A 26,371-nucleotide genomic window follows, 5' to 3' on the forward strand; every position below is an offset into this window, starting at 1 on the left:
GTCTTCCTTCTTTTGTTTCTTTTATCAGTGAGACTCTCTAAAATGTGCGAACTAAGTTTGGTGCAAATTCGGATGATGTGATTGAAGTATGAGTGCCGTAACCTTGTGAAAGTGACAGAGCAAGTGTGTCTTTATGGTGATGCTTAGGGCCACCCCAAGAAGGAACTCTCTTCCCTCAGACTTCAACGCATCTTCCTTCTTAGTGCCCAATAGTCTCCTTGGCCGTTTGCTCATCGATCCCAACACATCTCACCCACTGGGCATGGCCAAGTTTAGTCTGTGTTCTTGTTTGTGTCCTCTATGCCTACCCCCTGTGTCTCATGTCACTGAGCGACTTTAAAGTCTGTATGTCACTGCCTTTCTTTTGTTGTTCATTTTTATTTATTTATTTATTTGAGAGCAACAGACACAGAGAGAAAGACAGATAGAGGGAGAGAGAGAGAATGGGCGCGCCAGGGCTTCCAGCCTCTGCAAACGAACTCCAGACGCGTGCGCCCCCTTGTGCATCTGGCTAATGTGGGACTTGGGAACCGAGCCTCGAACCGGGGTCCATAGGCTTCATAGGCAAGTGCTTAACCTCTAAGCCATCTCTCCAGCCCATCATTGCCTTTTATGTAACCAATCTGGACACGTCTTTTGAACACAGGTCTTTACATTCAGCTCTCTTCTTGCCTTTGCTAAGTAACTGCTCCACCCTCCAGTGATACACTGTAAGAACATCAGTGCATGCCAGCAAAGGAAGCTAGCTCCACGGTGAACGTATCTGTCATCTCCCACCCATACATTTGATACCTTTGCTACTTCCATTCACCAGGCCATGTATTCTGTTCTGCAGTTTGAGATGCAATACGAGTGTGAGATGATTTTTCCTTCTCCATATTTTCACAGCTAGAGGATCCATTCTTACAATGAATCTTAACCAACTTCTCATATGATTGCTTTCTCTTTTTTTTTTCCTCCTTTTAATTTTTTTTTTATTTTTCTTTCCATTTTTTTATTTAAATTTTTTTATTAATTAGTTTTGTATTCAGCAAATACAGTCAGTTTGGTACCATTATTAGGCTCATCCATGACCTACCCCCTCCCTGTTGGCCCCTCCTTGTTGATGTCTATGGGTTGTGCATTGTGGAGTTAGCCCACCGTTATTGGTACAATAAATGTCTCTGCATATCATGACCCAACATGTGGCTCTGACATTCTTTCCGCCCCCTCTTCCACAAAATTTCCCTGAGCCATGTTGGGTTCATTGTTGGTCTGCTTCAGTGATGAGGTGTTGGGGGTCTCTGAGGCTCTGGCTCTCTGATTTGGTAGGAGTTGATTTTTCTCTGTGTTGGTCTCTTTACTTATTATATCAGAACTGCCACCTTTTTCATTGAATGAAGTACTCCATGCTTTTTTTAAAATTTTTAAGTTTTGTTTAATTGAGTAGAAACTTTGGACTTCAAACCTTTTTTGGGAGGGGTACATACAAATCGTTAGCAACACTATCATTGGGCTGCCTTGAACAAGGCCCTGTGATACTAACCCATGGCTGGATTAGTTCCATCAGGGCAGGAAGTAAGAAATGATGGGATTGGAGAGATGGCCTAACAGTTTAGGGGCTTGTCTGCGAAGCTTAGGGACCCACTTTTTAAATGTTTATTTATTTATTTGCAAGTGACAGACAGAGAAAGACAGAGGAGTCTGCCTAACAACCACAATAGCTGCTAAGGGACTAGCCGGTAGGTAGCCCGTGCAGATTGAATACACTGGACACGAGGAGATGCAGGCCAGAGGGAGAATGAAGCGAGAGATGCCTCCCTATGCTCAGAATGCTACACCCTTCTAAACTTGTGACTTCCTTATTTCTAGAACGTGCCATTTAGTGTTTTCAGAGGTCCATGGCGTGTCACTGCAAACTCTGGAAAGCAAAACTGCAAGTGACAGAATGCTATGCCTGAAAACTTCTACATCAAAATCTTGGGCTGGAGAGATGGCTTAGCAGCAAAGGCACTTGCCTGTGATGCCTAAGTACCCAGGTTTGATTATTCAGGACCCATGTAAGCCAGATGCACAAGGTGGCACATGCATCTGGAGTTCATTTGCAGGGACTAGAAGCCCTGGTGCACTCGTTCTCTCTCTTCCCCTTTCTCTGTCTCCACTAAATAAATAAAATGAACAAGGGTCTTGGTCATTCCCACCAAACATGATTTTTCCTAGGGTCTTCCCCATCTCCAGCCAAACCTTGCTATGATCTTTTTTTTTTTTTTTTTAAATTTTATTTATTTGAGAGCGACAGACACAGAGAGAAAGACAGATAGAGGGAGAGAGAGAGAATGGGCACACCAGGGCTTCCAGCCTCTGCAAACGAACTCTAGACGCGTGTGCCCCCTTGTGTATCTGGCTAACGTGGGACCTGGGGAACCGAGCCTCGAACCGGGGTCCTTAGGCTTCACAGGCAAGCGCTTAACCGCTAAGCCATCTCTCCAGCCCCTTGCTATGATCTTTGACGCCTAGCCATCTCCCACATCTTCCCATTCAACCCATCGGCAAGCCCCGCCAACTCTCTTTTCAAAATCCAGATCCTGGCAATTTCCTACCAGCTCCATTGCTTCCAGCTTGGTTCTGACCTCTTATCTTTCCACCTGATCGCTAGTCCTTGTCCCAACACTTTCTCACACACAGTCAGCTCTTCAACATCAACAGAGTGGGCCATCTCGTACCAGGACAGCAATTCCTAAATATATATTTTTTAATTTTTTTTAAATTTATTCAGCTTTGATTTAGCTGTACCTGGCTGGGCACAGGTTCAGTGACACTGCTCTTCTATCCTCTGAGTGCTGGAAGCAAAAGCCACTCTGGCGATAACGTGCTTCACACTGCAACTGGAACTGCCTGTACCTCTGCCCCTTGCTCTGATGCATACTTCGCTCGGTTCAGAATTCATCAGTAGGTACCCAGCCTCTGTAGCAGGTCCTAGGATGTAATCAGTAAATATTTGTTAAGTGAATGAACGATTGCTCCCCACATTTCTTTCCTTTGTTAGAAACAAAAGTATGAAATGTGATTTTTTTTTTTTTGTATTGGAAGGACTTGTCCATATCCATACAACAATATAATAATGCAACTTGGTTATTGGATATAAAAAGAAAAATGAGGCTGTGTGTGGTGGTGGCACATATCTCTAATCCCAGCATTCGGGAGGCAGAGGTAGGAGAGTCACTGTGAGTTCAAGGCCAGCCTGAGAGTACATAGTGAATTCCAGGTCAGCCTGGGCTAGAGTGAAACCCTACTTTGAAATCCCCCACCCCCCAAAATTAAAATATAAAACAAAATGAGAATAAGTTTTATTGAGGGGTGGGGTTTCAAGGCACTATGCAGTCTCAGGATGGCCTCGAACTCACGGCAATCCTCCTACCTCTGCCTCCTGAGTGCTGGGATTGAAGGTGTGAGCCACCATGCCTGGAAAGAACAAGTAGTTTTTGTTTGTTTGTTTGTTTGTTTTTGAGAGGAATGGTCTCACTCTATCCCAGGCTGTCCTGGATTTCACTATGTAGTCTCAGGCTGGCCTTGAATTCGCAGCAATCCTCCTACCTCTACTTCCCGAGTGCTGGGATTAAAGGCATGTACAACGACACCCAGCTCAAGAACAAGCATTTTTAAAAGCTCATTCAAATCTTTTTTTTTTTTAATCTAAAAAAAGCCACTGCCAATCAGAATACATGTTGAATTAATTATTTCTGTGTCATTAATGAACTTGACTCTGTTGTTGCTCTCAGAGCACTAAATATGGCTGATAGCAAGCCAAAGGTCCTTCATGATCCTTGAAACTTCCTTGAATTTCTGCAGAAATCTTCAGGCTTTCTAAGAAGAAGTTTTAATGAGATGTTGTACTTTTCAGAGAGGAGAAATAATATCATAGTTTCTGACCTCAGGGGCATTGATAAAATAATAGAACAGAAGCCTTAGGGAAATCAGTTTTTAGGAAGTGGAATCCAGTGGCTCATTGCACATTCTAAATAGAATCAGAGAAAGAATGACAGTCGGGCTGATTGAGTTTAGTGATGTGGATAGATTTGGCTGTTATGTTACCCAAATTGGATTGAAAAAGCCCCCAAAGATCAATCATGTCTTACAAAGGCAGATGACTTGGCCCACAACTCATTCTAAAACTTCTTTTAAGTCAGAATGGCAGGTGGGCCAAAGGGAGATCAAGGTAATTTCAGAATTGTAAAATTAGAAATCAATGAATCTTAATAATCCTATTTTTTCTTTTGCTTGTCCTGGTTTATTCTATCTACAAATATTTATGGAATGGTTCCTGTATAACAGTCACTGTGTGTTCTAGAGATGGTGTGTACAATTATGACCATTACTTTGAATCTTCCCATTGTAAGCTTGTGTCTAAGTTGGAGAAAAAAAGTAGACAGACATATAAATTAATGTACTACAAGTGCTTAAAAAAAGTTGGAGAATGATACCAATAGATAGAAGAAAGTAAGTGTTGGATGTTAAAGAGTGCTGTTGCATGAATCCCTGTACCCACCCCACCCCTTATTTATATGTTGATGTTTAAGTCTGACCCTGAAAGTGAGGTTATGAATATACCTTTGGGAAGTAATCACATGATACAGGAAGGACCCTTCTCAATTAGACTTTTGCCCTTATAAAAGAGGCCTAAGAAAAGGCCCTCTTTCCTCATGCAGAATCATGGTGGATAGAAGAATATCCTCCTTGCCCAGACAAGACCCTTCACTAGCCCAGTTCTTTGATCTTGGGCTCTGTAGTCTCCAGAACCATGGCCATATCTTCCTCTTGAAGGCCAGCCATCTAGTTCACGGCATCTTGTTATAGAAGCCCAAATAGTCTAAATCAACTATGTTGACATGATGTCACCCTGAGAGCTCAATGACCTTCCACCATGTATTTTAATAAAAAAAAAAAAAATATGAATTCCCTACCATGGCTTCTATGTGTCGATTGAAGTCTAGATTCCATTTCTACCCATTTTCTGAAAGATTTTGAATTCCTAAATTGAGACATGGTCAAGTTAGACCCATACAATGCTATGTCATACATGAGTGGACAGGAGATGAATCTATACAAATCAACGATAATTAATAATGAACTAAATATGTAAAGGAAAAATAAAGTGATAGAGTTTTAGGTGTATAATCTCTAAGCAGGCGGTTAAAAATTAACTTGTTATTCTCAGTAACTCTTGCTAATTTCTCAAATATCAAAAGGATGGCTCATACAACCTTCATCACTTAAGTATGTCTAAAGCTCTTAGGAGCACCTTGAAGTTACCCTGGGTGGATCTGCCTAGCTTGCCACTTGAAACAGGACTCTTGCCTACCAGTGATCTCAACCCGTTTTTCACGATCTCTCAAGAGCAGCAGTCACCAGCAACTATGTTCCAATACTAATGGTCTGTGCTGTACCTTGAACATCTCTGTACATTAGTCACTTCTCACTTCTGATCCTCCCAAATGAAGCCAACAGCTGGGCTTTGTCATCTGTCAACTTTTAGGAATATAGTGAAAATAATTCTTCCTGTTCTGAAGTACAACACTCTGCATGTCCAGCTTATGACTGGAATCATGCATGTGCTGATAAAAATCATGATAGTTTTCAGGAATCTCCGACTTCATGGCTGAGAATTCTTCCTTTCTGTATTGGTGACAGGGTATGCCTTGCAATGTTGAACACCCTACAAAATCTCAGTTGCTTAAAACAATAAAAATGTATTTTTTCAGTAATTCTATCTATTTACTAGATGTTGATGGGGACTGGAAGAAGGCTATTCTTTTTATTTAGGGAAATAGTTAATGTGGGAGATCATTATCTCTGAAGTTCCTAGTCAATAACACAGAGTAGAGGGTATATTATATACTGGTTCTTAATGCTTTCCCCAGAAAGTATCATTTATGTCTTTCTTTTATTCCTTTCTCCTCCGTTCTTTTTTCCTTCCTTCTTTCTTTCTTTTTTCTTTTTATTCTTCCTTTATTCTTTCTGTACTTTCTTTCTTTCTCGGTATATGTCTTTCTTTCGGTTATTCAAGTCATAGTGACTTTCAAAATAACAAGACAAGCATGTGTGCATACATTTGCACATTTGGGAGATAAATATCATTTCTCACATTGCTCACATTTCATTATTCTAAGTAAAATGACTAAGCCAGAATTCTTAGGAAGTAGGATCCTGTCATATGCCTTAGAGAACTGAGATGCTGGTCACACCTCTTTCCTTGTAACTTTACTTGCATGACAGTCTATTCATTCCCTCAGCATACCCACCCAGCAGTCATATTAGCCACTTATAAATGGCTCAAGGTTTCCTGTTACTAGTTAGTGGTTCTGGCAACGTTCTCTCCTAAGTTGTGATTCTGGGCTGAAAGCATCTCACCCCTCACTGTTGTTCCTGTGACCCATGTGGTCATTGGCAGGCCTCAGTCTGTACAGTATTGTGAGCAATGTGATGGAGTGAGAGCCGAGAGAGTGAAAAGAGAAGAGAATCTCAAAACCACACACACACACACACACACACACGTGATCTTAAAATTATATACCATTATTTCTTCTACTTGATAAAAAGAACCCTGAATGGAGGAGGGGCTGCAAAGATGTGAACAGTAGGCGGAAGGGTGATCAGCAACTATTTTGGGGAGCTAACTAAGACTCCCACTCCAATAACCTGTGTCTCTCGTATAAACCCGTGGCCACAAATAAATGCTCTCTTCATCTTAGCTTCTATGAGGTAGCGAAGATTAAAACATCTTTTAAGTGGGTCCATTCCTTTTGACTATAGTTGGTCTTCTCCCATGAAATAAACCACTCTTGTATCATGTAATTCTCTGTGTCTGATACCTAAGAAAGTGCTTGCCCTCTTCCACAAAACATTTGTTTTACTTATAGTGTCAGTGATTAATACTATTTTGTAAAGCCTTTTCTGTTTATTGGTTACTATACTTAAAATGGTAATAATTAGCAAATAGGAACTAAGAAATACTTAATAGTCTTTTTTGCTGTTTTCTGATAGAAACATGAGATGTTTGAGCTAAACGTGGCTTTAACTATGACCCTGGAACTATGAGCAGTGGTACCGTAGCAGAAACTCCCTAATGAAATCCATCCGTGTCAGCACTCTGTATTTCTACAAGCCAGATTAATCAAGAAATGGCCAAAAGACATCAGAAAAAAAAAATGCAATTTTGTAAAGGGAAAGCAAGCCAGGCGTGGTGGTACACGCCATTAATCCCAGTACTTGGGAGGCAGAGGTAGGAGGATCACTGTGAGTTCGAGGCCACCCTGAGACTACATAGTGAATTCCAGGTCAGCCTGGGCTAGACTGAGACCCTACCTCAAACAACCAAAAATAAAATAAAATAAAATAAAATAAAATAAAATAAAATAAAATAAAATAAAATAAAATAAAATAATAAAATAAAATAAAAATAGTAAAGGGAAAGCTCTTGTTTCGATGGTGGGAAAATTACGTATACACACACACACACACACACACACATCTCTATTGTAATGATACATAGGTGAAGAATGCACGTTTGAGGCTTTTATTGTACCCATAGTGACAGTGTGCAAAAATTTGAAAGATTTACTTTCATTTCTTTTCATATTGCCATTATAGAAAGAAAACTCACTTAGCAAGAGACTAGGCACTCCTTTCTCCTAAGGCTATCGAAAGGTTTTTGTTTACTGTGTCTTCAAATTTGCTTCTTATGTTTGTGTCGGTGATATCTCCGGGATTAATTCTGCCCAGCCATTCAGTGTGAGCAGTGCAGTCAGTCTGTTTGAAGAACATGCAAATCTCGCCTTCACTTTCCCCTATTGTCTCTTCTTTTTCTTTGCTTGCATGTTAGCATTGTCTTGAATCCCTCACATTATAAATTGTAGCATTCTCACTGTGTGCAGAGTTTCCCCTCCCATCCACCCCCTTTTCCCTCCCTCTAATGACATTTCCTTTCATGCCTCCTCAAGGGAGGACGCAGAAATCCACAACGATATCTTCCTCCCCTCCAAGCTTGCCGTTTACATTTCTCTGCCTTTTTCTTCTTCCTCCTTGGCATGCTCGTTTAATCAATTTTACCAAATGACTTTCTTGGCACCTGCAAAAAAAAAAGGATAAGTTAATAGCAGTCTAATAGTGTACCTTTTCTCATTTTTCTAAAATGTGCGGAACTGTTTGGTGATTGGATTGATTTTTAATGATCTAAGTGATCAGGTGTCTCAAGGCTACACTGCAGCAGCTGGGTAATAAATGGAAGTGGGAGGGGCCAGGACACTGTGTATTCACTCAGTGGTAGGTGAATAATCCCCCAAAGACCAGCCAAGTAGACAAGAAGAAATGTCAGCCTTTTCCAAGTTGTTTATTAACCTTTTAAAACACAGTGTTAATTTTGTAGATGGAATATGAAGAGTTTTGGATGAGGGGTTAGAGGTAAGAAATAGGGTTGCGATTCAAAGCCCAATTCTATTGCATGTCAGTTGATAGGCGTGCAATACCTACCAAGTGTGTTGAATAACATGTTGGCAGCCTAAAGGTTGAGAAAAATACTGGCTATTTTTGTTAACCAAAAATAAATGAATAAATGAGTAAATGGTCAACTTCTGTAGGTTCCTTAAGCTTTCTTTTTTAAGTGAGGGCTATCAATACTTGCCTTGTGTATGTGAAGAGACCTGTGTAAGTCTTAGTGCATGGGCCTCCCATGAGAGACTGCAAGAAATGTTAACTTGATTCTGCTCTCCTCTCTGCACTTCTGGCATGCCTGTGCCTTTCTAGATGGTATGTGGGAGAAAGCTAATAAGGTCCTCATAGTGATTATTCATGGCGTGTCTTCATTAATGCAGGGCCCGCTGTGGAGAAGCTTAGCTCAGTTTTTGTCGGTAGTGATCTAGCGATCCACAGTTTACACAGGTAGAGCTGAGACTCACATGAAGGCAAGGACTTATCCAAGCATATTATTATTGTGAGAATACTTTAGTACTCCTAATTTGTATGTGTGTATATGTGTCAGCGTGTGTGTGTTACAATTATAGTCTCATATAGTATAGTGCTCCTTAAAAAATATATATGTATATTATTAAGTAGAAACTTTGTATGGACACATCATGTGTTGGTACCATCATTTCTTTCCTCCTGGCCCCCATTCCATTGAGGGCCCTCCTCAGTGGGATTGCTGGTAATCAGCAGGGGATTATGGGTTATGAGTTGAGAGAGCAACAGCCAATCATTGTGAGAAGAGGGCAATACCTATGGATATGCCCTCCTACCTGATGGCTTTTACAATCTGTCCGCCCCCTCTTCCATAAAACTCCCTGCGCATTGGTGGGTGTGTTTTAAGTCTACTTTAGTGCTGAGCTCTTAGCAGCTTCTGGGTTTCTGCCTTGGTATGCTTTGAGTCTCCTCCGTGTCTACTGCCATCAACTGTCTGATCTAAGTAACAAAGTTAGATGGGCTATTCTCTGAGGAATTTCTATTTCAGGTGAATTATTTAGTCAGTTTCATAGACCAGGGCAGATAGTTCACTAATATATGACCTTCATCCTATGACCTTGACCTTGGTACAGAGGACCAAGTGCTGGTAAAGCGACCCAATCAGGGGCACAGTCTTTGTTCCTGAGAGATACCATTTCCCCTCCTTCCATTCCATCTCACAAGAAAAATTGGTTCTGGCTGAAGTATGGGCCCCAAGAATTCTAATAAGAGTTTGAACCCTCATTGGAGAGTATGGGACAAATGAAATTATTTTTGTCTGATGATGGTGGTGTTGTTTTATATTTCAAATGTTTAGAAGAGGCAGGCAGCAATGCAAATTTTGTATATGCCAAGGTTGGAAAGCAGAGGTGATTTGTGCAGAAAGAGACAAACTTGGGTTTGGTGTTTCTACTTTCTTAAGATGCTATGTCTTGAGAAATGACAAGTTTATCAAAATTTGTGTGACATTTATAAAGTTGAGAAGTTTGAGAAAGGAAATATTTATTTTATAAAATCTTCCAAAAAGTGTAATAGGAGTAAATAGGAGTAAGAATAAACTTATTATTTGCCAACTAAAAAATACTCATATATGCCTCTGAAATGGCAAAATAGTTATATATTTATAAATCAATATCATTTAATTAGTAAAATATTTTAGAGCTTGATCAGCAGTTAGGATGTTTGCCTTCAAAGCCTGGTGACTCAGTTTCATTTCCCCAGTACCTATATAAATCCAGATGCACAAAGTGGCACATATATCTGGAGTTTGTTTGTGGTGGCTGGAGGCCCTGGTGCATCCATTTCTTTCTGTCTTTCTCTCTTTTCTATCTCCCTCTCTCTGCTTGCAAATAAATAAATACTTTTTATTTATTTATTTGCAAGGCGAGAGAGAGAGAAGAGAACAGACAGAGGCATAATTAGTGCGCCATGGTCTGTAGCCACTGCAAACAAACTCTAGATGCATGTGCCGCTTGTACATCATTGTCATGGGGAATTGAACCTGGGTCCTTTGGCTTCATAGGCAAATGCCTTAACCACTGAGCCATATCTCCAGCCCATAAATATATTTTTAAAATATTTTGAGCATTTGTCATCCAGTGGGCATATTTTAATCATTTTACCCCATTATGTATTTGGATTCAGGAAATCACTGGGAGGGAAGAAAAAGTTCTTGCATTTTCTACAGTAACTCAGCAATACCCAAGAAGACAGAAAATTTTAAAATTATAAACAATGGTAAAATGAATATCATGTGCTCATGAATATTTGTACTTCAGCAATTACATATGTCTTACAAATAAAGTTTCTTTTGTAATCATTTCATTTTTATTGATTTATGATAGAGGGAGAGAGGGAGAGAGGGAGAGAGAGAATTGGCACACCAGGGCCTCTAGTCATTGTTAATGAACGCCAGGTGTATGTGCCACCCTGTGCATCTGGCTCATGTGGTTTCTGGGGAATCAAACCTGGGTCCTTAAGCTTTGCAGGCAAGCACCTGAACTGCTAGGTCATCTCTCCAACCCACAAATGACATCTCTTGCCAAATGGTATGTATGTTCCACATCTTTTTGTTTTGAGGTGGGGTCTCGCTCTAGGGCCTGGTCTCCTCTGATCTTGGAAACTACACACATTACTATGTTGTGCTTCCAAAATGCCATTCCCAGCCCACCTGTCTCCCACCCTGTTGCCGTTGGTGGATATCTCTAGTGGTTTTCAGCCCTGCCCTCTGCCCACCCCATACCTCACTGGTATGTTTACCAGGGAGACTCAACCTATACACGCCTATTTTGTTTGTACTTCTTACTTAATCTATAAGGCCCCCTCTAAAGTAAGTGCTATAGAATCCATACTGTGGCTATTTCCAGGCAATCTGATATCCCAGTAGCTGGTAGTAAAGCTTTCCTTATCCAGCCTCCTTATTTCTCTACACTGTAGTTTCCTTCCCTCCCCACGACATTCATGTCATCACCGTCAGCAGGCTGGATGTCAAGCGCTTGAAGGACATGCGGAAGAAAAAGAAAACGAAGTAGGTTTTCCATGTGCTCACGTAACATAACTCCTAATATTATCTTGGACATATCTTAGGTAGATATATGATTACTGTTTTCTGGACCAAAACGAACATGCAAACAAAAACGAACTTGTGATTCAGTGAAGGCTAGAGAATGAGCCCCAAGTCAGCAAAGTGGTATTAAGAGACCAAAAGTGTCAGGACGTATTGAGACCAAACGTTGCTTTTTTCAGAAAACCTATTAAGCTATAGCACAAAGCAGTCCATCTATATTTGGAGCTCTGAAGGCTAAGGGGGAAAGCTGAAATTGGGGTTCAGATTTGTAAATTGCAAACTTTGGGCTTGAGGGTGAGGTGAGACTATGGATAGAGGATAAGGTCATTGCTTGACTCATTTGGGGGGCGTGGCAGGGAGAGAATAAAGACCTCAAGGGTGTTGCGGAGATATGCTTGTTGCGTTGAGCTGAAACATGTCCGCAAGCAGACAGGGAGGCAGTTCAGTAAAGTACAAATGGCTCACTGTTTAGGAGCTCTTGATGACACTTTAGTCAATGTAAAGAACACGGACAGAACAGCAGTGTCAACAAATGCCCTCTTGTTATGGGATGGCATCCATAGACAGAGCGGGCAAACCAGCTGAACCCTGTCCTGGAGCAGGTCTACCAGTGTGTCCCCATAGGAAGAGGCACTATCTACACCTTGGCCTGTTGATCTAAAAGCAAAATGTGGCTAGCAAAATTGCTGGAAATGTCCTTTTCGAGTCTAAAGGGCAATTATGATAGCTCAGGCCACCAGCTTTCGATAAATCCCATCTGCTCCTTTATAAATTAGCTCATTTCTCTGCTGTTCTTGTGAACGTGTTAGTCTGCAAATATGCTGCTGTTGCAAATTAGTCACCTCGTGTTTCTCTGAAAGTGAATTAATATGAGCACACCCACATCATACTATGGAACAGTAACATAGGTCTTGTCTGGATCCTCTCAATGGAAATCTGCAGAAAGTGCAATTTGACTTGCAGAGGATTTCTGGCTCACACGCCGGTCCTCTGATTTTGCTAAGATGGGATGTGGCCATTGCCCTGAGCATTGTTAAGGTCGTATAATGATAGGAACCTTCGCTCCTTCTCCCCAGGAACTCCCACAGAGAGCCCAGCTACTGAGCGCAATGGTGGCATCACAAACTGCACTTAGCTTTCCTCTGTTTCCGTTTACATTTCTCGCCGCAGGTGCCATCACAACTGCTGCTTCCCTTCGCTGACAGCGATTGCAATTTTGAAAATTAACGTAAACATCGGATTTTGCAATACTTTTATGGTAGACGAGCTCAGTCACCAGCTATTTAGAAAGGAAAAGAAAAAAAAAAAAGAAATAGTGAGAAAACATGAAGTGTCCCTGTCCTTTCTAACTTGATGGCCTACTTAGAAGGGCTTTGTGCAGACTATATTGAGCAATTCACAGTGGCCCATGGCAGGTAAAACACCTTTGACTGCTAGTTTGAAATTGCCAACTTAATGGCTTATTTTTAAATAGATAAGGAAAATTTACTGCCATGTACTTCCATGACATGAAGTGTAGGGACTTAAGTAAGGTGCTCAAACACATCCCCTGTGCTCTGCTTGGCTGGTTTACCATACTCCCCTTTGACTCCGGCCAACTCTTCGTGAACACATACTGGGGTGGCCATAGTCTAAGCCAAGACCCTAAAGAAGAAAGGAACTCACCTGATTGTGTTGAGCATTCATGTAAGTTTTTTTATTATTAGTTGTGCACATACACAGTATGTACATAGCACATGTTGATACCATCCTTACCCTTATCCCTGCTCCCCAAAGGCACCCTTCTAGTTGGGGATGCTGGACATCCCCCTGGGCACTGTGGGTTGTGCATTGTCTCTGTGTGTAATGTCCCAAAGAGTGGCTCTAACAATCTTTCCGCCCCCTCTTCTGCACATTTCCCTGAGTCATGTTGGGTTCGTTTTAGGTGTACTTCAGTGATGAGGTGTTGGGAGCCTCTGTGTCTCTGGATCTCTGGTTTGGTAAGAGTTGAGAGTTCTCTGTGTCAATCTCCTTCACCCTTGTGCTGGTACCCGGTTCACCAAGAAAGCAGCACTCTTGCTCAGTTCCCCAGTTCCTCTGTGGTTTCAGCTGGGGCCCTGGTGAGGTGCCAGGGGCTGACTTTGAAGAGAAAATATTGTGATAGCGAGTCCCTCCCTCCACATTCCAAGGGGTGGCCGTCATTTTGTTTGCATTAAGCCCAGGCAAGGAGACACCCCTGGTGCACGACTTTCTCATGGGCCACCTTCACGCCCCACGTGACAGAGACTTAGCCTTGAACCCTTACTTACTTATTTATTTTAATTGGGTCGCTTTGCCGAGGAGTATCTGGGAAAAGGCATTTGGACGCCAACAACAAGGCTTTGTAGGGATTAAACAGTAGAAAACCAAGGCCTTCATAGGGGTCTGATTAACCAGCAGCACTTGGAACACAGGACTCTGTCTGAGCCACAGGAGTGGCCGCCAGTAGCCCCAGCGGGGCGGCCACGAGACAGAAGCAGCTTTCAACATCAGTCACGTCCACAACGCAAGATGTCACCTCCCTATGCTGCCAACTCAAGGGAGGAATCAATCCTCCCTTTCCTTTCATCTCCCTTTTCCCAGCTCTCCAACCCCAACATAGTTGCAACCAGCATTGTCTGGGCTGGCTGCAGATCTAGGCTGGGAGAAGACACACTCTGTCTTTTCTCCACCGCAAGTTGCTGGTCAGTGAGGGCCCAGCAGGAGGTGGATGGGTACCAAAGTGCCGAGTTTTGGGTTGTAGTTTAAGATGGGCATTCTGATTTTTGAATACGATCTGAGCTCGTTGGTTTTAGATTCTGGTTGGTGGTAAAGCTATTTCCTCACAACATCCTGAAACAAATCACAAAATATTCTCCATAAGCAAAACTTAGAGGCAGTGGGAGACCAAAATAAAACCTCAGTGCATTGTCCTCACTTTCAACATTGGTCTTACATGTTTATACTCATTTACAAATGCATTAAAAAATCTTGAAAATACCTAATCATAGCCATATTTATGATTCCCCTTTATATCTCCCTCTACTACATGAGAGGAAGTTTATTTAGACCTTAGCAAATGTTCTTCTCCTTGCAAATGTTCTCGCCCTGATAGAGCGATCCCACAATAGATTCCCAGCGAAAGTGTGGGTCATTGCCCTCACCAGAGCAGGTGGGAAAGGCCTGCCCAGTCAATGCCTTCACTCTCCTTCATCTCTCTTCATCCCTCAATTCCTCCCAAGCCCCTTGGACAGGGCTTTAGGACTCCCACAGGCTCAGTACACATACAGTTTGTAAAGAAGGACAGACGGAACATTGTGGTTACGCAGCTGCTAGATATATCTTTTGGTGGGAAAAAAGAAAAAAAAGAAAAACCTTTTCACTCGCCCACATACATTGGCAGCCTCATCTCAAATGTCTTGTGCCTCTAATCAGCTAGCAATTAAGGGAACCAGGGAGAAAGGGGAGTTGATGCTTCCATTAACTTTGTCCTCGCTTCTGAATAACTTCCGCTCTTAAAAAATGAGGTCGAGACTTCAAAAATCAATGAACCTTGGGCAGAGTTCGGATAATTAAAAAGCCAGGTACTAGGGCCGGAGAGGTGGCTTAGTGGTTAAGCCACTTGCCTGAGAAGCCTAAGGACCGATGTTTGATTCCCCGGTACCCACATAAGCCAGATGCAAAAAGTGGCACATGTATCTGGAGTTCATTTAAGAAAAAAAAAAATTAAAAAACAAACAACAACAAAAAAATACAACAGCAAAAAGAAAAAAAGAAAACCCTGGTACTCATCTGTCTCCTTCCTGCTTTTTAAACTGTTTGCCCTTGATTCCTGATTGGTCACTTATCTCAAGGGAAAAGGGGTTATTGAGAAGAAACAGAAATTATAACAGTACATTCACAGCGAGGTCAGCTATGATATTTTGCATGGTATAGCACTTGAATCTTTTTTTTTTACCCCCCCCCCCTTTTTTAAAGAAATCTTGGAACTATGAACAAAGAAATAAAGTTATATTCAACATTAAATTCTTTCCCACTCACAATCATGCATCCCAGGGGGAAAAGGTAATTCAATTTTGTATTAATATTTTTCCTGTCACATCTGTTTGAAACATGCATGACTTATGGTCATCCTTCTTGGTGTCTGTTAGGTAATTTTGCATAATCCACAGTGGTGATTTTAGAGGAGGGATATGCCAGGAGCAGAGAAGACAAGTTGATAGTTTTTAGTTCTGAGCACTGTGGATTTGCACTGGAGTCAGAAGATGGTAAACTGCTGAGCAGAAGGTACTAAAATTCTAGCTGGAGAAGGTTTAAACACCAGCCTTGAATTTACTTTGTACTCAAATGCTAATGCTTTCGTTAATTATGCCATAGTGCCTTTAAAACTTAATTATTCTAGCACATTGGGTTGTACATTTAACACAATTAATACCTTTGAGTTTCTCAATGATTATTTTAAAATAACTACATGAATGCCCTTTTATTATAAAGAAAAGAAATTTTGCCTTTTTGACTGAAGAACTCACCTACCCTTTGACAAATACTTTACAAATTCCTTGACAATACCATTTCATATTTATATCTCTGCTTACTTCTTTCTTCCTCCTAGCTTCTTCTAGTGTATGGAAAGAAAGTTATACCTCAGAAATTGTTCTTCTGATATTTAAAATATCTAAGCATTTGCCTATGCATAAAGTCTGAAAAAAAAAAAAAATCACAGGCTAGGTGTGGTGGCGCACGCCTTTAATCCCAGCACTCGGGACGCAGAGGTAGGAGGATCACTGTGAGGTTGAGGCCACCCTGAGACTACAGAGTGAATTCCAGGTCAGCCTGGACTACAGTGAAACCCTACCTCAAAATAGCAAAACATAACAAAAAAATCACAGTATTCACCCTTTTCCATACTCTCTCCCACCTTTCATCCTTCCTTCCCCTTCTTAACACCTCACAGCCTTTTTCTGAAGCAACTTGACATTCAACTAAGAAAAGTGTCAGATGCTTGAGAAAGAAAAGGGTAATATTTTGACTGGAAGTACAATAGATGTCAGTTAGTAGAGCAAGACACTGCTTAGGACATCTGTATGTGGCTGCAAATGCAGCTCCGGTAGCCGCTACCTCAGGAGTGTGTGTGTTTTAACTTATGCCTCCTGACTGTGTAATCACTAATTCAATGTCAAGTTAATTCACTGGGGCTAATACCATTACATAGCATTCATTTCGAAATGGCTTTATGTTTGGAGTGAAGGAAAAAAAAAAAAAATCCTTAAATGGTGACTCAGCAAGTTTTTGACTGAAACTACAAGAAGCTCAGATAAGCCCCAATTTATTAAAAAAAAAAAAAAAGGAACTGTGGTGGCTATAAAGAGTCAGAAATATGTAAGAAACAAGCGTAGCAAGGCCTTGTTAGAGCTGGAAAACACTGTAATTAAGACAGTGACTCGCTTGGAACTGTATAGCCATCCATTTCAATTTGTCTCTGGGCTTCCATACTCTCCTTTCCCTCATGCTACTTTGGTTGAGTCCCTTCTGAGAGTGGTTAGAATCTCAATTTTATTTAGAGTCTGTCATATTCCAGTGACAAATCTGATGGTGAGGGAAAATTGCATTCATATGTGTATGTAAGCACACATGACCATGTGTGTGCATGCGTGGGAAGATCAGAGGTCCACGTGAGGCGTCTTAAACATGCTGCACTCTTCTCTTGGAGACAGATTTCTCACAAAATCTGGGGGTCACAAATTGCGCTGGGCTAGCTAGCCAAATAAGCCCAGAATCCTCCTGCCCGTCTCTGCCTCTCCAGCACTGGGATGGCTGGAGAGTATGGTACCATGCCTGGCATTTCTCATGGTGGCTGGTATCTGAACTCAGATCTTCATACCAGCATGGCAAGGACTTCACCCATGGAGCCGTTTACCTACCCACCAATAACAGAATCTACATACAGTCTGCCCAGTGAATGAATTGTGTGGCAGTGAACCACATTGTCAAAATTATTCCAATCATGTTTATCAAAATTTGGGAAGGAGGGCTGAAGAGATGGCTTAGTGGTTAAGTGCTTGCCTGTGAAGCCTAAGGACCCCAGTTCAAGGCTCGATTCCCCAGGACCCATGTTAGCCAGATGCACGAGGGGGCTAACATGTCTGGAGTTCGTTTGCAGTGGCTGGAAGCCCTGGCATGCCCATTCTCTCTCTCTCTCTCTCTCTCTCACTACCTCTTTCAAATAAATGAATAAAAATAAACAAAAAAAATTGTGGAAAGGAAATTGTTTAGATGCCATAGGCAAACAGATAATCATGTTTAGTATCATGATTGCTTTATAATAACAACAATAATAGTAGCAACAATCATTATAGAAACATTAATCTTTTCATTGAGTAGTTATTATGCACCGGCCTTATTTTAGGTATACAAGTTAAAAATGTTAAAAAAAAAAAAAAAACCCTGGGGCTGGAGAGAAAGCTTAGTGGTTAAAGTGATCCTGGTTCAATTCCTCAGTACCCCTGTAAAGACAGATGCACAAGGTGGCACCTGTGTCTGCAGTTGGTTTGCAGTGATAAGAGGCCCTGACACATCCATTCTCTCTATCTCCCTCCCTCTCAAATATTTTTTAAATATTTATATTTCTTTATTAATATGTGTGGGGGAGTATTGGATGTGGTTGGGGTATGCATGTGTGTGTGTGTGTGTGTTGGCCAAAGTTCATTGTCAATTATCTTTCCTCTATCCTGCTTGGCCTTATTGTTTTGTAAATTTAAAAAAAAAAAAATTCAAGGTAGCATCTCTCTCTAGCCCAGGCTGACCTGGAACTCATTCTACAGTCTCAGGCTGGCCTCAAATTCATAGCAGTCTCCTGTCTGCAACACCTGTCTCTTACTGATTTGGCCTGACTATACTGGACCAGTCATGAAGCGTTAATACATCAATGATGGTGGGGGGAGGAATCCATTTGGAAATATCTAATCAATTAGAGTGGATGAACAAACAGATAACCGTCCATTCTACCACTTCTCCTGGTGCCATGGAAAACAATGCCATTCCTGGAATGACCCATTCTGGCACAATGTGTAAAGGAAGTGTGTACATCAGTGGCCATCTGCACGACGGGTTGTCAATGCCCATGCATTTGAGCTGCAGCCTGATTCTGTGAGGATCTTTGATCCTTTGTGTTCGGCCAGTGGACATTGCAGTCCTGCCCCGATTATGAACAAACACCTCTTCTCTTCCCAGTGCATTCATGTGGACAGGGACAAAAGAATAAATGAGATATTCATGTCTACTCATATCTCAATGCCTTAAGTAACTTTTTTAGGATTCTATAACCTTCTACAAATATGGACCTATTTTGACCCTGGTATTCATTTCCAAATCATTCTATGGGGCTATTTCTGAAGCATTGATTTAAGAAATGCTACTAAGCATTTAGAAAAAAAAAATCAGAAAAAAATGAAATGATTTCATGTTAAAAGAGATTTCTAGCCTCAGTTCACAGGGGATTATCTTGTCGTCACTTTCTATTACTTTTTTCTACTTTGAGTCAAATAAATTCTAGACTAATTGATTTTTACATTGATTTTTATATTAATCACATTTTAGAAATATGTAAATAACATGGAAAGAGTGTTCTTCGTAATAAAAAGTAAAATATCCTTTAATTGATCTCAATTAATTAAAACTTATAACAAACTATAAGCTTGCAAATATATATATATATATATGTAGGAAATTGTGTCTCAAGTAGATTTACTGAATTGGTCAATATTATACAAAAGCAAAAAGGAGAACTGCAAGTTAAGGGCTCATAGAATGGAAATTTTAACAAAGCGTCTATTAGTTTATGTCTTTAATGCATTTCTTCTCCATTTCATTTCTCCGCTCACGGTTGTTCCATTGGTCATAAATAGATGTAGAGGTTGTATATTTGGAGAGTTGTTGAAACATGACGCAGTTCCTTGACGCTTAGCAGCGAGGGCCAGGGCTTCACGTTGGGATCTCTTATTTCAGTTATGAAATGTGCTGAGCAGCATGCCTTCAGACTTTGTAGAGCTTGCCAAAGGTGGAAAGTCCTTGCTATCAACGTTGTCATTCGTTAACATTTACTGGGTGTCTGTCATGTCTTTGGTTATATATACACAGAAGGCAGTGTTCCTTCCCAGGGACAAAGGGTGATGGGGAGAATTTGGTCTTGGATGTGCTTTTCCACTGGGAGGCAGCATGAGCGAGTGGGAGGTGGCCTTGCGTGTCATTCTCCATGTTGGAATGTCACTCTAAAACCTTTATCAGATGATGAAACATGTATGTAATTAAAGGAAAGGACAAATGCATGCTTATTTATAAGTACCCATAAATGGGAGGAGTACATAAGGATTTCATTCTTATTAGAAACTTAAAGGCAACATTATCTTTAGTTTTTTGTTTTTTTTTATTTATTTATCTATTTGAGAGTGACAGACACAGAAAGGCAGAGAGAGAAAGAGAGAGAAAGAATGGGCGCGCCAGGGCTTCCAGCCACTGCAAACGAACTCCAGACGCATGTGCCCCCTTGTGTATCTGGGTAACGTAGGTCCTGGGGAATTGAGCCTTGAACCGGGGTCCTTAGGCTTCACAGGCAAGCGCTTAACCGCTAAATCATCTCTTCAGCCCCATTGTCTTTAGTTTTAGGGAAATGAATTACAGCCTTTAAAACATCCAAGTGATTATAACTTCAATGTCCTTCTGTATAACACATTTGTACTACTAACTTTAAACTAGATTACGCTAAAATATGTAAATGTGCTTTTAAATGTATTCATATGTATGAAAGCTAAATAAGAAAAATAAGGGAGAAGACTTTTTTCTTTTGTATTTGGCAAGTAAAGAACCAAACAACAACAACAAAAACTTCTTGGAACCTTACTGCAACATCTGAATGGTGGTTACAAATTTGCATAAAATGAAAGAAATTTTATATCATAGGTATTTGTCATTTCTTGCCTGAATAGAGTGGTTTTAATTTTATTTCATGTAGGGTAGGGGGAAAATATTGATATTAGCATATGCATTATAATAGAATTGTAAGAGAAAGGTACATCTTAATATCTTAAATCATAATATAAATGAAATTATGTATATATATATATATATATATGTATATATATTTAAAATTAAAGCTAGCTTCTGAAAGTGAAACTCAGTGAGGCAGAAGGAAGTGGATGGCAAAACTCTACTACTTCCCATGTGCAGGAAGTGTAAGTAAAGAAAGAAATACCCAAGTCCAGAAGCTGGGTGTGGTTTTGGTGTGCTACGGTTGCATTAGCACGGAAGTATAACAGCTTCCTTATTAGCTGAGAAGAACCTTGTATATTGAAGAAGTTTTACGAGACCACATTTGGGTTTTACAATATCTGTAATGATTTGCAAAGCAGAAAGAGAGAGAGAAGAGTTAGAAGAGAAGAGGGAGGAGAGAACAGGAGGGAGAGGAGAGGAAAGGAGAGGAGTGGAGAGGGGTCGAGAGGAGAGAAAAGGAGAGGGGAGGAGAGGGATGGAGAGGAGAGAGGAGAGAGGAGGAGAGGAAAAGGGTGGAGTAGAGAGGGGTGAAGAAGAGAGGAGAAGAGCGGGGTAGGGAGGAGAGAGGATGGGAGGGGAGGAGAGGAGAGTGTTGGGGAGGAGAGAGGAGAAGAGGGGAGGGGAGGGGAGGCGTTTCATGGGCTGTAGCCACTGCAAAGGGACTCCAAATGCACGCGCCACTTTGTGCATCTGGGTTTACATGGGTACTGGGGAATCAAATCTTGGTAGTTAGGCTTCACAGGCAAGTGACTTAACCACTGAACCATGTCTCCAGACCAAGATCAGAGTTTTCAAGCATATAAAAAATAAATGAGGGGCTGGAGAGATGGCTTAGCAGTTAAGGTGCTTGCCTGCAAAGCCCGGTTTGATCCCGGTTTGATTCTACATGACTTGCATAAGCCAGTGCACAAAGGGGGCGCACCCATCTGGAGTTCATTTTCAGTGGCAGAAGGCCCTGGTGAACCTATTCTTTCTCTCATGAATAAACAAAATATATATTTTTTAAAATAAGCATTTTCCAAAGACATGTGGATGCTACACATATTTTTGAAAAATATTTGTGTATGTATGTGAAGAACCAGGCTTGATTTTCAAGCCAAACTGTCATTGAGGGTGGTTAGTGGAAGCCCATCTTAAAAAAAAAAAAAAATATATATATATATATATATGTATATATATTTATATATATGTATTTTTTTTCTTATGAATGCTTTGAAACAAAAACTTTATACCATAAAACAAAGCCAGTGTTTGTACTGGCGCAGCTGAGTCTACTTGATAGCCATTGAGACCTCACCAAATTTCTGCTAATCTATAATGTCGTGCTGATAATTAATACTCCTTTATTGATTGAAAGGGTGGATCTGGGATGGGTTATAACCCTAATATTTTATGATTGCTCTTCGTATTAGCAGTTTTATTATTATGTATTAGCAGATTATTACTTTGGAAGTATTTTTATTTATTTATTTGTAAGCAGAGGGAAAGAGAGAATAATATATATAATTAATAAATAATATATATAATTATATATAATAAATAATATATATTATATATTACATATACTATATATTATCTCTCTATATATGCATATATATATATATGTATATCTATCTACAAATATATATTTAGAGAGAGAGAGAGAGAGAGAGAGAATGGGCTTATGAGGGTCTCTAACTGCTACAAAGAACTCCAGAGGCATGCACAGCATTGTGTATCTGGCTTTATGTGGGTACTGGGTAATTGAATTGGGGTCCTTAGGCTTTATATGTAAGCTCCTTAATTGCTGAGCCATCTCTCCAGCCCCTGATTGTTACTTTAAATCCAATAACAAACATAAGTACTGTCTTTGTTCCTCTCAACATTATTGACTCACCGAATTTGTTTTTTAGACATAAACTCTTCTGCCTGTTGTTTCTTGAAGTTCATCCATTTGTTAATGATTAAATCTTGTTCAGTATCAGTTTGTTACTTAGTGATCATAGTTCTTGAGACTCTGTTTTTACTAATATCAGATTAAAATACTGGAGGTGAACCATTTCTGCATCTAAACAAACTCAGTTTTTTATATTTGTTGAATCTACATGCATGTTCAGTTGAGAGCGTTTCTTATTGTACATAGCTTTAGGTTCCTGAACCAGGGGATAAATTACATTTTCTTTGTTATACTTCAAGGATACATTTGAGTTTCCTATTACTATTCTTAGGTTCTCAGTTGTGTTTCCTTTTGGTCTAATTTGTTACACTTGATACAGCTGCATGCATAAAAATAAAACACAACAAGGGAAGTCCACTCTAAAAGTAGTGATTTGAAATACTTCCTGAGTTTAAACATATATAAAATTTCCTTTAGTAATCTATTTACTGGGTGATTTGCATTTTCTCTCTTTAGAGTACTGCGCTGATAGCTTCCCCTAACCAGTGGAAGCATCGCTAACCAGTATCAAATGTTGAACAGGTGGCAGGTGGGAAATACTCAGATTTTTTAAAATTCTTTTTTCAAGGTAATGTCTCACTGTAGCCCAGGCTAACCTGAAATTCACTCTGAAGTCTCAGGATGGCTTTGAACTCACAGCGATTCTCCTAGCTCTGCCTCCCAAGTGCTGGAATTAAAGGCATGCACCACCAGGCCTAGCTAGAAGTTTGTTTATTTATTTTTATTGTAAAGAGAGAGAGAGAGATGGTGCACCAAGGCTTCATCCACAGCAATCAAACTCCAGATACTTTTGCCACCTAGTACTCATGTGCGACCTTGATCTTGAGTTATCTTTGTGCATCTGGCTTACATGGAATCTTGACAGAGATTGAACATGGGTCATTAGGCTTCGCAGGCAACCACCTTAACCACTAAGACATCTCTCCAGCCCATAGAAATATTTTTTAAATATTTTATTTATTATTTGAAAGAGAAAAAGAGGCAGATAGAAAGTAAATGGGCATACCAGAGTCCCCAGCCATTGCAAATGAACTTCAGACTCATGTGCCATTTTGTGTATCTGTCTTGTGTGGTACTGGGGAATCGAACCTGGGTCCTCATGCTTCTCAGGCAAATCCCTTGTCTGCTAAGCCATTTCTCCAGTTCAGACATATATTTTAAAATTTTTTTTGTTTATTTTTATTTATTTATTTCAGAGTGACAGAGAGAGAAAGAAGCAGAGAGAGAGAATGGGCGCATCAGGGCCTCCAGCCACTGCAAACGAACTCCAGACGTGTGCGCCCCCTTGTGCATCTGGCTAACGTGGGACCTGGGGAATCGAGCCTCGAACAGGGGTCCTTAGGCTTCACAGGCAAACGCCCTAACCGCTAAGCCATCTCTCCAGCCCTCCAGTCCAGACATATTTTTGTCAACATATTACGCATAGGCAACCCTTTGTCCTATGAACCCAATGGAATAGAATGAATTAAAAAGGAAAAAAAAGGGCTGGAGAGATGGCTTAGCGGTTAAGCGCTTGCCTGTGAAGCTTAAGAACCCCGGTTCGAGGCTCGGTTCCCCAGGTCCCACGTTAGCCAGATGCACAAGGGGGCGCACGCGTCTGGAGTTCGTTTGCAGAGGCTGGAAGCCCTGGCGCGCCTATTCTCTCTCTCTCCCTCCATCTGTCTTTCTCTCTGTGTCTGTCGCTCTCAAATAAGTAAATAAAAAATTAAAAAAAAAAGGAAAAAAAATGTGTCAAATAAAACATGCTAATTATAAAATAAAATTTATATACACCATATTTTCTTTACAATTGCTGTTTTCTATAAAGACATCCTCACCTCCATGGTGGGAGAAGTAAATGTATGAGCCCAAAGGAATAGAATGGATTAAAAAAGGAAATATGTGTCAAATAAATATACTTATTATCAAATAAATTATATATATTACTGAGGTGCCCCGAGGAGGTGTGACAGCTCTGATGGGCAAAGTGACAGAGACCCACGCAGTCACACATCCTTGCTTCAAATGGTGATTTGCAAGGCCTTTGTCTCCCAGAAATCCACTGAAGATCTGAGTGCTTCACTTTCCCTTCCTGTCCAGCAAGGTTAATAAACGCCTTTACCTGTTGTTGAGTGGATTAAGTGAGAGACGCATGCAAAACTCTTAGGACAAGGCAAGGGACATTGTCAGTACACCCAGATCTTGGATAATAGTTAAAAAACTACTGTAATGTAAAATTGTGAATTGCTCAGCGCTATGTGACGTTAAGCATTCAAGCTTGTTAAGAACAATTCAAGCGGAAGTGTTCGGGGCCCCGTTACAAGTGACCTTGTGAGAGAGATTTAGTTCCCTGTAAAATCTAGGTAAGGAGCTGGAGAGATTTTTCAGTGGTTAAGGTGCTTGTCTGCGAAGGCTAAGGATTCAGTTCCCTAGTACCCACATAAAGCCTGATGTGCAGTGGCACATGCATCTGGAGTTCATTTGCAGTCACTGGAGGCCCTGGTGTGGCCATTCTCGCTCTCTCTCCTCTCATTGCTTACAAATAAATGAAAATATTAAAACACAGGTATGAAGTCACTGTCTAGACTAAAAGAAATTCCAGTGAATGTCCTCAAGTTCTTTTTTGTCCTACGGGGTCATCTTTCTGTATGCAAAGTTCATACTCTTTTGCTTTTTTATTTATTTATTTGAGAGAAAAAGAGGGAGAGAGAGAGAGAAAGAATGGGCATGCCAGGCCCTCAGCCACTGCAGACCAATTCCAGACACATGTGCCACATTGTGCATTTGTCTTACGTGGGTACAGGGGAATTGAACCCGGGTGCTTAGGCTTTGCCTTAACTGCTAAACCATCTCTCCAGCCCAATTTTCACTGTCTTTTATAGGAACCCCCGAGCCCTCCCTAATCCCAGGAGCGGCAGCCTATACTAGGATCATCATTGGTTCAAATCATAGCAGTTTTCTTAAACTAATTTCATGTTTTATATCTAGTTTTGAACATATGCAAAATGCCTCCCCTTCCCCATCAGCCTGCTCAGTGGTGTTTTCTGCAAGGGCAGGAACTCACTGGGGAAATCCTAACTGAAGATCACAGCATCATGTATTAAGTATTGCCTGTACTCCATTTAATATTAATGCAATTGCATAACCGCCTTCTTAAATACCCAAGCTCAAGAATGAGACCTTAAAATTGAGCACACAGCTTTCTGTAAGCTTATTCCCTGACTGATTGAAACAAACACTGCTTAAGTGTTAACCTACTATTCCAAGAGTTTACTATTTTATTCTTGCTCTAAAATGGCATCAAGAACCATGGGGCGCTTTGAGGGAATTGTTGATCCGAATTCTCACAACAAAGGGACAGGCTTGAGAAAAATGCAAAATGCCAAGCACAGCCATGCCACCTTTGATCTGAGCACTCCTAAGCAACACACCCCCTGTGCAAACATGCCCCACTGATGCCTAACTGACTTCTGCAGAACTGACTTCCCCAGGATTTCCTGCCCAAACCCATAGCATGGACGTCTGTAGCTGAATGGTGACAGATCATCTATTAAGCACGCTTCTCCACCCCCATATTTTCTTCTTTTTCCTCACAAGAGTCGAAATTGCCTAGACCCTGTCATTTCCAAATCTCCTCTCTACTTCTTTGCTTCCTCCTCTTTTCATTGGATGAGGTGGGGGGAAAAATTTTAAAAAATCAATAAATGAATTAACCTGCCTCCGTAATAATATCTGTTTGTTTCAGGTGTCATTTCCCTGTGAGGTTATTTTCAGGTTTCTTGCTGTTTAGCTTCTCCTGCTTGGTAATGACTGAAAGAAATCGTCTTCCTTCAGGGCGAGCTGGTCCTTTAACCCCTTTTCTATTTTTCTTTCTT

At 40.7% G+C, this 26,371-nt stretch overlaps 1 protein-coding gene across 3 annotated transcripts in view; it reads left to right on the forward strand.

Moving 5' to 3' along the window:
• The window catches only part of Pde4d (phosphodiesterase 4D), a 1,345,132-nt gene that overhangs the window by 692,231 nt on the left and 626,530 nt on the right, over positions 1–26,371 (forward strand). The gene's annotated exons all lie outside the window — the stretch shown is intronic.

The sequence above is a fragment of the Jaculus jaculus genome, chromosome 20 (assembly GCF_020740685.1).
Source record: "Jaculus jaculus isolate mJacJac1 chromosome 20, mJacJac1.mat.Y.cur, whole genome shotgun sequence".
NCBI classification, from domain to species: Eukaryota; Metazoa; Chordata; class Mammalia; order Rodentia; family Dipodidae; genus Jaculus; species Jaculus jaculus.